Consider the following 14137-nt stretch of genomic DNA (forward strand, 5'->3'; position numbering starts at 1 on the left):
TGCAAATGAACTCAGAAAAAGTTAAGTAAGAGAGATTACCAGAATTGGCACCACATTCCTACTATATGACAAGTGGTGTGTTTCTGATCAAAAGACAGAAATTTCTGTCTGCATCCCAAAACAAGGATCAATTTTTCCTTCTTTTTAGGCCTGCTCCACCCTCAAAAGCAGAACATTCTTGGACTTGAAATTGGCAGAAAGAAAATGATATCTCCAAATATTATTTACTGAGAACTGGCAAATACATAGGAGAAATATGGAGCTTCCCCCTTCATATTTAGGACTTCATTATACATAAAAGTCATTCTGAAGCCACTGGACAAAGATAGCATCTCATTTTTCATTCATGGCTAATAAGTGCATACAAACCCTATCAGAATAATATAAAATTGTCCTAATAAAACCCTTCCTTGTAAAGAAATTCTTATGAACTTAACACAAAAGTCTTGATACATACCGAATTCAAACTATTCCTGGTAATAAGAGCAGACAGAAGGTTAAATCTCACTCCAGAAATTTACTTCGCCCTTAGCGATAACATGCAACTCAGGAAGTTACTTCCCTTACAAAGAACTAGCATTTATGCTTAAGACTAAAATGATTATTTTTAAAGTACCCATTTTACAATGCAAATGTGTATCTAAATTAAACTCAGCAGAAAAAAAAAAAAAAGCATTTTGAGTTGAAGCTGCAGTAATGACTTTATGGGAGACAATAGGAAAAGCGGTTCTTGAATATGAACTCAGAAACAGATTTCAAATTTCTTCTAGGTGTCGTAAAGATTTCCTTGTTCCTCTGACTCTATACCTTAATGTTTTGGCACATGTTTAACTGAGAACCCATTGCTCTGAAATTGTTTTGGAAAACTAAGGCAGTTCAGTAAGATCATAGCAAAAGGAAAAAAAGAGGGTAAAAACCTGACAGCTGATCTACTTGCCAAACCATGCCTTAGCACTTGGAACGTGAAACAGATGCAGGAGCAGAGGCTTTGACTAAAGAAGAACAGCAACAAAAGTCTTTGTAACAAAGACACATGCACAGGAGAGCATTTTAGACATAGACAAATGACAGAGACAAGCAATCTAAGGAACAATAACCTTAGAAAGGAGAGGTGGGGTGTAAAAGGAACGTGAGAAGGCTGTGGCAGTGGAGAAGCATGATTGAAGAGAGGTGGAGAGAAGGAACAGTCCCCACAGGAAGTGTTTGGTACAGGCCTGGGTGGTGGAGATGGTGCTGGTGGAGGTGGGGACAGCAGAAATGTGAATACAACCAAGAGGTCAACATTTCTTCCTGGACTCTGCTGATCCTATGCCAGCATTATTTGTTAAATCATATTTTGCCCATTGTCCTTAAATAATGCTTTATGAAATATCTAGCCCCAAAATAAAGAGGATAGAATACACTTGGTATTTAACTCAACAGACATTGAAAGAAGTTATTGTCACTCAGTCATGTCTGACTCTGTACGACCCCTTTGGACTGTAGCCCACCAGTTTCCTCTGTCCATGGGATTTCCCAGGCAGGAATACTGGAGTGGGTTGCCATTTCCTTCTCCATGGGATTTTCCCGACCCAGGGATTGAACCCAGGTCTCCTGTATTGCAGCCAGATTCTTTACCATCTGAGCCACCAGGGAAGCCCAGACATTGAGTTGCCACAATCAAGGCAGCTGTGTGTGTGTGTGTGTGTGTGTGTGTGTGTGTGTGTGCGTGCTCATGCACCCTCATGTGTATCTAGATCATTGGTTTGGTCTATTTTTCTGATGAGATACCTGCTTGGTATAAACCAACTTTTCTTAATACAGGGTTAGAACTTCATAGCACTCTCATTACATAGATTTAGGTTGATCTTATAAAAAATTGTGGGAGTGTACAGACATTTAATTGAGAAATGCAACCTATTCATTAACCTAACTAATCATATTTCATTCACTCAACAGTCATAACATACATAGGACCTGGTATTGGGCATATCAGCCCAGACACAGCCCATATAAAACATCTGACCTGCATCATAACCAGGTGCAGAAATTAGCAATGGAAAAAAAGAAGGTTGAATGACTTCAATAAAGAAAAAAATTCTCATGATCTAGGATACTGACTCTATTTTTGTTTATTATCTTCCTTGACGAGAACACCTCCAGGATGAGAATTTCTATGACATTAATAACTGTACCTTTAAAGCACCTGAATGGCACATAATAAGAGTTCAAGAAAGATTTATAGGCAGGAAAGGAGGGATGGAGGGGACAAGGAAGGGAGGAAGGGAGAGATGGAAAGAAATGGCTTATAACTGCATTTTTCCAGAGGCTGGAGGAAATAATAGTGTTCAACTGTTTCCTTCAACGTCAGGAAAAGCTTGTTCCATGGACTACCGGGAAAATGTCCATTTACTTTCTTAGAGGTACACTAACCCAGTATAGAAATAACCCAGGAGGATGTGGTAGACCTTACTCTTGGTAGAATCATAGCAGTTCTCCAGCACAGGTAAAGAGTATTCCATCTGTGAGGCATTTTAGAAGTGAGTTACTCCTTAACACATCTCTTCCAGACATGAGATGTGTTGTCATTTTTGTTACTTGGAGGAGAATATTGATATAGAATGGCTTATCCGAGGCCTCAAATTAAGACGGACACATTGCAGGGCGAGTCAATTCCTAGGGTCACTTCTCTTCAGTGAAACTAAAAGAAAAACCTCCCCTGTTTTTAAACAAATTTAAATCTACTCGCTTTGAAAAAACACAACCTATCAGGTCTTTCTCCTTAATGAAAAAGTCCATTATCTCAATTGAACCATACGGACAAGCTAAAAATATAGCGAACAAAGTTATTTCTGACTTTTCAAGGGTAGCTTCAACTAAAGACATATGCCATTGGTGGATATAAATGAAGATGCCTCCAAGGAAGAGATGTTTTCCCTTCTGGACATCCTATTAAGACAGTAGGGTCCTAATAACAGTAAATCTGGCTCAGAGATATCTATAAAACTGTTTATATGGGTGCATCCTGTGACTATGAAAGATACAAGATTATATTTTCATTTGCATGGTTTGCTGGGTTTTATTTGGCAGATACAATAACACAGGCTACGCAGAGCCCATAAAACAAAGTGAGAACAGCAGCTCATTTGGTGGCAGAATGTAATAGTTATGGCTAAAGGGCTTACATAATTCATCTCAAACCCTTATGTCTATATTTACTGTTGTTTAAATGAAAATCAAGCTCTCATGGCCATAAGGAGGGATCTGGTTAGAAACTGGGTTGAGATCCTTTCTCCTTACACAGCTTCTGAGACAATCAATCATCAACACTTAAAAACAGCTAGAGAAATATCCAAGAATAAGCAATAGGTTACCTAAGCACATTAATACTTCATGTCTCCAATCCCGCTTCTCTAAACAACTCTGAAACTCCCACAGAATGAGAGTGAGTGGAGAGAGAGGCCCTGTTCTTTATCCTGACTCAGAACTCCTAGTTAGACTCAGGGAAGCCTCAGAGAAATTGTCAGCCATAAGAAATAATATTTAGCTTTCAGATGATGTTTAGTGCAAGATAATACTTTGTGGGGGAGGGGGTCCAGCAAAAGGGGGGGCAATATAAAAGCAAGGTTGAGGCATGTGTCATTTAATATTATTAAAAGTATCTCTATTAGATCATATTTCTAAAATAAGATTTTTAAATTCAGGATTTTTAATCACTTTACTCATGTTTTGTTGTAGGAATGAAAACTTTGGCTCTCAATTGTGACTGCTCATTGCAAAAGACTGCAGATTTTTCTGTTTTGGGGAATGATGTTTGGTTTTGTTTTTTTTTTAAATAGGATCTGAAATATAGTTTGTTAAAGAGAAGTTTTTACCATATTATCAAATGTATTTTAGATAAAATTTTAAAATATCAATGATTATCACACCAATTTAGTGAAAATGGAGCTATATGACTTAGAACAGCTGTGTAAAATAACATAGCTTTGTTCTCTGCAGATCTCATAGAGGTAGTATATATAAATATTGATATGTACACATACATTTTATAATGTTCATTATAATTACATGCCATCCAGTTAGATAGAAATGTTTAATATTTCTGGGTTATTGAAATATTTGTAATTAAGGTGGTCTTGAAAATAAAAGACTTAACTCAATCATTTTAAGTGAATAGCTCACCTTCTCCATCTAAGTTGCAAAAGTATGAAAATAAATAAAAACATGTGGCCTAAATTTTACCCACCATGAGCAAGTAGCTATTTTTGAAACTGGGTTACTCCTCTTGATTTTAAAAATTCTTTGTTATTTTTAAGTGAATTAATATGATTATTAAAAGTGATCAGGTCTCACTTTCCAGATTTGAAAATTTTATGCCATTTAGGATGTCACTACATATATACATGCACCAATCTGGAGAGGAAAGATGATTTTTTTTAAGTTATTCTAAACCAGTACTAAATGCAAGTAAATAATTCATTTTCTATGTAATAAGAGAATTGATAGACTTAACCTTGCTTTGGTATAAGCCCACACAGTTTGTGTGTGTGCGCACACACACACACACATGTGCACAAGCATAGATTTAATTGCATATTCCTCAAGTTTAATAGGAAGCAACTACAAGGAAAAAAAGAAACATTAAAAACAAATAAGATATTATATATTTTCATTTGAAATTAAAATGTCATTGTCATAAACATATTATAACCTTGTGTATTTACTCTTGTTGGGGAGATGTTTCATCACTAATCTATATTCATCTTTCAATCAGTTGATTTTTATGGCCTTGTAGTGGCTGCAGAGAAAATCTGACAAGCAGAAAGGAAAATAAGTGGTAAGCTAACCCTGATTAAGAGAATTTCAAAAAGAAAGAAAAGATCCAAAGTGGAGAAAAACAAAGAAAGGAGAATGGAGAGAACCAAATAAAATTAGGGAAAGTTTTAGGAATAAGACAATTATGCAAGTTTGTGGTTAATTCATTTTTCCCAATATATAATTTTTATTTGAAAAGTTATCCTTTATTATTTTAATCTAAAAGAAAATCTCCCTTTACTAAACTAAAAACAATCACTTACTGCTTTGTACACTAGCGTAGTCAAATTCTAAAATCTTGGCAGCTAAAAGGGCTCTGCTGCTTTGGATTGCCACTCCACTGAGAGGTGTGTGGACTTCTGAAACAGGAGAGGAACGAGTAAGAAAACAAAACAAAGTTTTCCATTCAAAGGCATTCCAGCATGAAGAAGCATCACTTTCTGAACTGCCTGTTATCAAGGCAACTAGATGTTAGTTTGGTCCAGATTCTGCTATCCTAGGTGGGTGAAAGGATTGATTTGTGCTTTTCTCCCATCTCCATGCTATATGCCTTCAAACTTCACCTCTTCACAAATATTTTTTCTTTTCAGTCTTTTATTTTTGAATTCTTAAAGCATATTATTATTATTATTTTTAGTATTGCAATCTCCAATAGTCCTTATTTTCACTCAAAATTACAATACAGGGGACTATGGCCAATGCTACACAGATGGCCAAACAGATAATAAAGACTCAGTTCATGAATAATATCCACTCAGAAAGAGGACAAAAGCAACAGGAAAAAAGAGCCCAAATTGGACAAAATGTGCATGCTATATTTAAAAAAACACACACGCGGTCATTGTCAGAGATCATTAAGGGTGCCCTGTAGTTTTAATAATATGCCAGTGGCACCAATTTGATGTGACTGTTTGCTCTTATAGTCAATAAAAAAAGTCATAACTGCTATCGAATTTAAATTTAATTTATTTTCTACACAGCCTTTTCTGTTTTCCTTGTTTTTTTCTTTTATAACATTAACAGTTTTTTTGTTAAAAAATGTGTGAAAGATTAATTTGTAGAATGAGGGGAGCTGTGGGTGCACAGCACAGGACAGATGGCGTGGGTGGGACGTGACAGTTTTCGTCTGTGGCATCATTTTGTTGTTGCTATTGCAAGTGAGCAAAATGCAGCTACCGCCACCACAATCGTTCCTTGGAAGACCCTCTTCCAAGGTGTGCTGCTTTTCTTCATGTCCAGGCCTGCCACGTGGGGACTCAGCCACCCTCTACCCTGTAATCAGCCTGCTCACGACCATTGTTAGGCAGCCTGAGAGCCTTGGAATTTTAAAATTGCATTTATATAGAATTCCAGGGGACTTTGGGATACAACAAAATGAAATATACTCTTTCTTGGTGAGCTGACTGTTTTGAAATGAGTTAATGATCTGTCTTCTCTGAGAGCCTGTATTGTAAACCCAAACACACGAAACTATAGATGTAGAAAAAGAATGATTTTTTCTTTTAAGGAGAAAATGTGTTTTTGTTTTTGTTTTTGTTTTTTTTGGTCCCAGTCTAAAATTCACACACACACAATTACATTCAAGGGGAGGGGAAAACTGTGCAGATTTATATTCAAAGTTTCGATTTTTACCTTGGAAAAGCCCTAATTTACACTTAAGTGTTGTAGGAGTTCACTATTGTAAAGGTTCTTATCGAAGAATAAAGCAATTACCACAGAAAATCCCTGTCATATGGCACACACAGACATTCTGAGAAAAAGTAAAACTTTGAGAAGGAGGAAAAGGGGAATTCAGGACAGCATGTGGGAGGGAAGATGTGAGTTCTTTTTATGCACAAAGAGATCCATTAACAATATCTTTATCAGTTTCCTTCTTCCTTGTTAACTGAACCGACTTGCAATGCCCAGAACATGTGAATGTAATTGCAATTAAAAGACGGGGGAGTAAATAAGGGAGCGCAAATGAACATGGTTGGTGGTTAATTCACGGCAAGACAAAATTTGCTGAAGAAAAATGTTCACAAAACCTTTCCCTCAAACTAGTGCTTCTGTCAGAGGAAGGCAAAATGGTCCACAAAAGGATGTTAGCAGCCATGGAGTGGAACATGTAATTCTTCTGCAGTCATGAGGCTGCTTCAGACTTGAGATTAATGTATTCTGATGGGTAGGATACTGATATTCGTGTCATTTTGTAGTATTATGTTATTTTCATAATTCAACTGTAGGCTTTCTCAGGGAGATTTCTCCACATCAGGCAGCCCTCCACAAGTGTACTTCATTGGCAATTAGCACTATGGGGTCAAGGGTATGGGGAGGGGCCATAGCGGAGGCAGCATGACAGAGTGGTTACTAGTGTGGGGTTTGGGGGCAGACCATTTGCACCGGATGTCTGGCTGCCCCTAGCTTTGTAACTGCAACTAAGTTACTTTAATGTGTCCAAGCCTTAGTATGTTTTAAAAACATGTACTAAAAACAGAGATAACAATAATACCATGTACCTTCACTATAGAGCTAGTGGGAGGATTAAAGAGATCTTTGTAAAGCATCTGGACAGTACCTGGCAGGCAGTTAATTAGTCCTCATTTCCTAGGAGTCCCTTTTTGGACTTTCCCAGCACCTCATGCGCAAGGGTACACAAAACTTCAAATCTTTGGTGTGAAACATTTCTTCCTCTGTTTCATCAGGAGGTAGGTAGGGGGAAAATACAGTTTGGGAATATACATGGGTGCATGGGGAATGAGGAAGAAGTGGATATGATTTGAAAACCAAATATACAGGGACTTCCCTGGTGGTCCTGCATAGTTAAGACTTCACCTTTCAATGCAGGGGGTGCAGGTTTGATTCCTGGTCAGGATGCTAAGATCCCACATGCCATGCAACCAAAAAACCAAAACACATAACAGAAGCAGTATTGTAACAATTTCAGTAAAAACTTAAAAATGGTCCACATAAAAAAAAATCTTAAAAAACCCCCCAAATACACAGCGTTACCTGGAGGAAGAGTGTCACCGATGTCACAGGAAATCCGGGGGAAATCTGGGGTATGTGTCATGTGCCTGTAAAGTAGAATACGCAGAAAGGAAATGTGATGATAAAAGGTGTCTCCTGCATATCTGATTTAAAGAGTTATCTATTTTATATGTATTTGTTCTGCCAGACTTTCTCCACGATTTAATATAGTGGTGGGCAATCTAGAAATGGAGGCCAGCAAGTTCTTGTTGTTCCCTCAAACAACAAGATGTACAGACATAAACAGACATGTGTACAGACATAAACAGACTCAGAAGAGAGTTTCTACCCATAAATCAGTATCACAACAATAGCACGGCTGGTATTGAAACAACTGAAACAACTGCAGAGCTTGTTACTTTCATGTGCATGTAATTACTCATTCCTATGCATCTTTATACACAAACGTAAAGAATCCTCATTCTTCCATTGTTGTCTGATGCAGTTATGTTTCTGTCCAAAATGTTGGAGAATAGTTAACGCGCTGACTCCAGAGGAATTCTGATGTGCTGAGATTAGGGTGGAAATGATAAACTGTATGGACCTCATATTCTTAAAATATATTGAAAAATTATGCATATGTACACAGATGTATATCTAGAATTGCATTTTGTGCAAGTCAATTCTTCCTTCACAGTAAGAAGCTTGTGCTTATTAAAGGTAGTAAAGATTTTTGGAGATCTATCCCAACAGCTGTTCTTCCTTTTTTCTTTAGCAATAAAACTCTCAACTTTTACTAGGTACATGGCAGCTCAAAATGAAAACTACATTTTCCAGCATCGTTTGCAGCTAAATCCATCTATGTGAAAGTTTGGGACAATAAAATATAAGTAGAAGTGTTTTGTGGCCGTTTATAAGAAGCCCCTTATAAAAAAATAGTCATTCTCTCTTTTGACCCTTTTCTTCTTTGTCCCTTTCTATTGTTTGGAAAGTGGATGTGATTGCTGGCGCTCAGGTTGATATAACGAGCCATGAAAATGAGAGCCACACTACAGGGAGGGTGTAGAGGTGAGCTGGAGAAGCTTCTGAATTTAATGATTTGATAAAGTAAGCATATCAGCCCAGGACTGCTTACTTCTCAACTTTGTTTCTATAAGAGAGAAATCATGTTTATCTTGCCTAAGGTCTGATTATTGAGAGTTTCTTCACATGCAGCTGGATCTTATTCTCAATGATGCTTTATGTATGCCTTTTCCTAAGGCACCATGGAAGGTAGGATGTATATTGAAAGAACCAATTCCCAACTACATTGGCTTAATTTTTAAAAAGTTAATTTCTAACATAGTAGTGTACTGTGGACTGGTGGGGTTGGAGGTCAGACATGGAACCCCTGTTCCATGCAGGTATTCTGACACCAAGGCTTTTTCTATCTTAACCACCAAAGCCTGTGCAATTGTCTATACATGATCTCCCTTGACTCAACAGAATAGAAAGAGAGTGTGTAGGATCAGACATAGGAAATTTTTAATGGTATAAGCCTGGAGTGGCACTTGACACTTACACTCACATCCCATTAGCTAGAACTCAAATGGTCCGAAACTAACTACAAGAGAGCCAGAAATGTAATTTATCTGTGTTCCCAGGAAGAAGAGAAGAAACGAGAGCGCTAGCTCTCCTTTACCTAAAAAATACACAGAAAATAAAGCTTCCAATATCCCCACTTCTGACTTATATTCTAGAGGCCAAATTAAACAAGGACTACACAGTTGATTGTGTAGCAAAATATCCTTCAGAGGTCATTTTGATGTTGAAACATCTGAGTCAAAGATTTCTGATTATGGAAGATGAGTTCCGCAAACAGTGAAGCTTCATTCACAAGCCCTGGCCACTACTGTTCTTTTGATTTCTTTTATTGCTCTTTCTCCTTCCTTGTTCAAGTGCTTTTCTTGTGATGAGGGGGTAATTCTTTAACATCTATGGAAGACGTTAAGGAAAGTCTCCATAGGCTTTGTATTGCTGGGCAAAACAGTTAAACATGCATTTTAAGTGATGGTCTGGGAATATGATGCCGGAGATAACAATGGATCGTTAAGGCAGAGCCTCTCCATTTCCTCTTACACTGCTGTTGTATATTTTGTAGGCTTTGTGGTTATGTGCTAACTGATACTTGTGTAAAAGAAGATCATTTAGGATATTTTTAATATGATTAGACCCTCCAAAAACATATTGAGAGACAGATGTTAGATAGATAAATAGATCGATAAGGCTAGGTGAGTGGGTGGGCAGGTAAGTATGTGGACAGATGAATAGATATACAGAAAAAAAAAACAAAACTCTTTTTCCTTGGAAGATTAATCAAGATGGTTTTACTGAACCAACATTTTCCTCAAATTCTGGGTAATTATTTATGATAACCCATTTGAGGGAAATGGTTGGGATACAGAATAACAGATTCAGGAGGAATAAAGTCCAAGATCCCTTTTCTTAAGAATTGCTAGTTGTGGCCTGCATAATGGGCTTCCAAGTTGGCACTAGTGATAAAGAACCTGTCTGGGTTCGATCGCTGGGTCGGGAAGATCCCCTGGAGGAGGACGTGGCAATCCACTCCAGTAATCTTGCCTGGAGAATCCCATGGACAGAAGAGCCTGACGGGCTACAGTCCATGGGGTCGCACAGGGTCGGACACAACAGAAGCGACTTAACTTGCAAAGCCTGCATAATAGGACAAATTAGTACATCACACTTTATTTTGAAAATCCTTTTAAAATTTTTTATTAAAAGTTTGAAACTTCCTTTTCTAGAACTGCCATCAAGATGTTATTACTATAAATTATTATTTCCTTTCATGGTTTGATTTTGTAGTTCAGCTCTCTTCCAGGGGTGTGAGGCATTTGATAGGCAGAAGGTAAATTTTAGAGTATCTGTCTATTTCCCAGGTGAAATATAAAGAAATTTTAATGGTTTGGATTGTTTTCTGGAAACATCAGGGTGAATTTTGAATTTTTGTGTTAACAGAAGAAATCTGAAGCATTGATGTTCGTAGAGAATAAGACAGGAAATTGGTACAAAAATGCTTCTATAAAACCAGGAAGTTAACTTTAAGTTAACAATGAAAAGACTTTTTATCGATTTCTGTATGTTTCAGGGAAGCGGATTTAGAATAACACATCTAACAAGCCCGGCACATAGTAGGCATGCAAATAGATTTTGAATGAAGGTACAAGATATGAATGCCTAGATCCCCAGAGTTCTAGGAGAATAGAGAAACAAGAGTTGGGGTAGTCTCTGCCTTCAGTGAGAAATGCGAGGCCCTCCAAGGATACCCGGTCCTGCAAGCCCAGCAGGAAGCACTCCCAGATAGATGGAACTCCAGCATCTCTAACATGACGCAGTGAGGAAAGTTTCTGGTGTGAATAGAGTGAACATTCCACTCTTATCTACCACAAGGAAATCACCAAGCATTTGCCAAGGTTTTGTGGCTTATGGAAGGAGAGATTTCCCGGCTCTAAACCTCTGAGGTTTAGGAAAACCATCAGGAATTCTTCAGCCTTCCGGTTCTTTTTGGTGTGGAGCCAGAACTGAACTAATCCTTTTTCCCTCAAATCCTTTCCCGCATAGTCAGGTTTAAAAATCTGGCTACAGGCACAGGTCACTAATTCACAATGTTTAGTACTCATTAAACTATCTGGGGGCTTTTCCCAAAATACTGTCACCAGGGTTCCACCTCAGACTTACTGAATCCAAATCTCCAAGAGGGTCTGGACATGAGATCTGGGTGTGTATGCCTTAAAAAAGCCTTCCCTGTTGAGTCTGTTACTTGTCAAAGACTGCAAAACCCTGGTCTGCCTCACCTCTGTAGTTAAATGAAACTCAGCATTAATTGGGGTTTTGAATGCAATTGTCACAGCTTTTGGTCACCAGCTTGATATAAAAGGACTAAATCCATTTCTTACTCATCAGTGATTGTGATCATGAGCGAAATGCGAAACTTGTTGCACTCTCTACCTCCACCCCTAAGGGGCATCTTCATAATATTGTACCATTGTGTGAAACACTTACCACTTACCTATCTAACTCTTAACCATTTGGACTACGTTCTTATGAACATATGAGCACTAGAAAAAAGAAAGATTGAATACATGTAGGTGGACTATTAACAATTATAAAACCATAACTAACAGTCTGGATACTCAAATTTAATACTATTAAAATAATTAATGCACTTCATCGTATGTAAATAAGATACAAGAGTATGATGAAATATGATTTTCTTCATTTAGAAAATCAAGAAAGTAGGTTATATCTAGTTAAAAGCAATCTGCTTTATAACCAAAGATACTTTCAAACAAGAAGCCAAAGTCTAAATAGTGGATTGCGATTATGAGAGTATCAAATAACAAAAAAAAAAAAAAAAAAAGGGAAACTCTCCATCACCATTTTCCAGGATCCTTTTATTATTGCCAGCACTATAATAAATTGCAGAAAGAAAGGGAAAAGGACTACCTGGGATTAATGTTGTAGGGCAGTTTTTATTTAGCTTGCTGTCTTTTTGAAACACTGATTTCCATCTATTTTGAGTCTTTTGATATAGATCAGTTAAACTTGAATGAACAGAGTCTTCTTGTGTAGTTTGCCTTATCCTAACGACAAGAATGGAGTGTGCTTTTTTCCCCTTCAATAGTTTATAAATAGTCCGTAGAAAAGGGCCCATTACCTTCTTACACATACTAAGCTCATTATTGAAAAATTACACCCCCTCAAACCTCCAGGCTTTTTTGCATCTAAAGGAAACTCTTTCATTTAAATATATATGGCAGGAAAAATCAGTAAATACTAATGTTCAAACCCCAAGGGGGCAGCCTGCACACAGATGAAAATATGACCAGGCGTGTGTACAGTTTTTGTTGCATGGCACTAGGCTTCGAGGAGAAAACCAAAACCTGCAGAAAAGATTTCACTTGGAGAAGTAAAAGAACCCTGTACTTGGGAATATCTAAGCTCATATGTAAACTCAAAAGAGTCGGTAGAAATCCAGACATTGTTTCAAACCACAGCATAAGATTAACTGTGCGTAAACCACAGTACGTTTTTGTTAAATTCACATTTACTTAATAATACATATCACCAACTTTGCAGTCAGATGTCCAGGCAGCACAAAACAAGTGAATTTTAGGAGTCTAGCCAAGGGCCATTTGCTCATTCATGAGTGGGTTCTAAGAAGGCCAGAGCCAAAATAGCAAGACAGGCCTTTATCTGGGTAGTGGTTGCTGGGCCAAACCACCTCACAAGGCGAGTGCCGTCGACCGCATGGGAAACTAGATGAGAGACAATGTGTGGTTAACACAGGCCCATTACTAGGAGGAGAAAAACAACCACAAGCGTAAAGGCTGGTGGTGGTCAGAGCATTTTTGTATTCAAAGAGTGGCTCACAGATTGGTTTGGCTAAGACTTGGCTAAGGGGGCTAACCTGCAAAATTTATCTGAAGACTAATTTGTTTCTTAGGAAAGAGATTTAGGTAAACGGCACACAACAGCAGCCGTTACATCTCAAACTGAAATGCAATTTACTGAGTTCCTATTGTTTCATAACTGCTACCAGAGCAGCAAGACCATAGCATCCAGTTCTCATCAAGATGAATTATGGCAAGTCAGAAGCTATTTCAGGCTTATAGGACATTCTATAGCATGCCTTTTCAATGTGATGTAACTTGGGTCTGCTGGGAAAGAGTAGCAGTAAGAAATGCCATGTGAAGTTATGTGGAGTGCCTCATTCATGCATTTATTGTTCAATAAAGCTTTGTTGACCTCTTTCCACAAGATGTGTACACACTCTGCCTTTTAGCCTATTTATTCTTACTGTCATTGACAAATCATCATCATCATCATCGTCGTCATGTAAATAAATATTCCACACAATGACTACAGTTCCTTGAGTCCCCCGTAAGGGGAAGGGAGAAATAGCTCCTTGTACTTGTCATTGCTAGTTATTTTTGGATAATGATTCTTATTTCAGCGAGTGTAGCAGAAACAGGGTTGATGGCCACACTCTTTCTTAGGTGGAACCGTGTGACTAGTTCTGTCTGATCGGCTGTGAATATGTCACTTTTTTGTTGCTGTTGTTCAGTCACTCAGTCATGTCTGACTCTTGGCGACCCCATGGACTGCAGCATGCCAGGCTTTCCTGTTCTTCACTATCTCCCGGAGTTTACTCAAACTCATGTCCATTGAGTTGCTGATGCCATCCAACCATCTCATCCTCTGTCGTCCCCTTCTCCTCCTGCCCTCAATCTTTCTCAGCATCACAGTCTTTTCCAATGAGTCAGCTCTTCACATCAAGTGGCCAGAGTATTGGAGCTTCAGCTTCAGCTTCAGCATCAGTCCTTCCAATGAGTAC

General features: G+C 38.0%; 1 long non-coding RNA gene across 1 annotated transcript in view; it reads right to left on the bottom strand.

The window, feature by feature from the left end:
• The window catches only part of LOC129652964 (uncharacterized), a 100080-nt gene that overhangs the window by 2118 nt on the left and 83825 nt on the right, over positions 1 to 14137 (bottom strand). The window contains exon 2 of the long non-coding RNA XR_008714874.1: positions 7786 to 7850. This is a non-coding gene — a long non-coding RNA (uncharacterized LOC129652964). The remainder of the gene's footprint in view (positions 1 to 7785; positions 7851 to 14137) is intronic.

This window comes from Bubalus kerabau, chromosome 5 (genome assembly GCF_029407905.1).
Source record: "Bubalus kerabau isolate K-KA32 ecotype Philippines breed swamp buffalo chromosome 5, PCC_UOA_SB_1v2, whole genome shotgun sequence".
Classification (NCBI taxonomy): domain Eukaryota; kingdom Metazoa; phylum Chordata; class Mammalia; order Artiodactyla; family Bovidae; genus Bubalus; species Bubalus kerabau.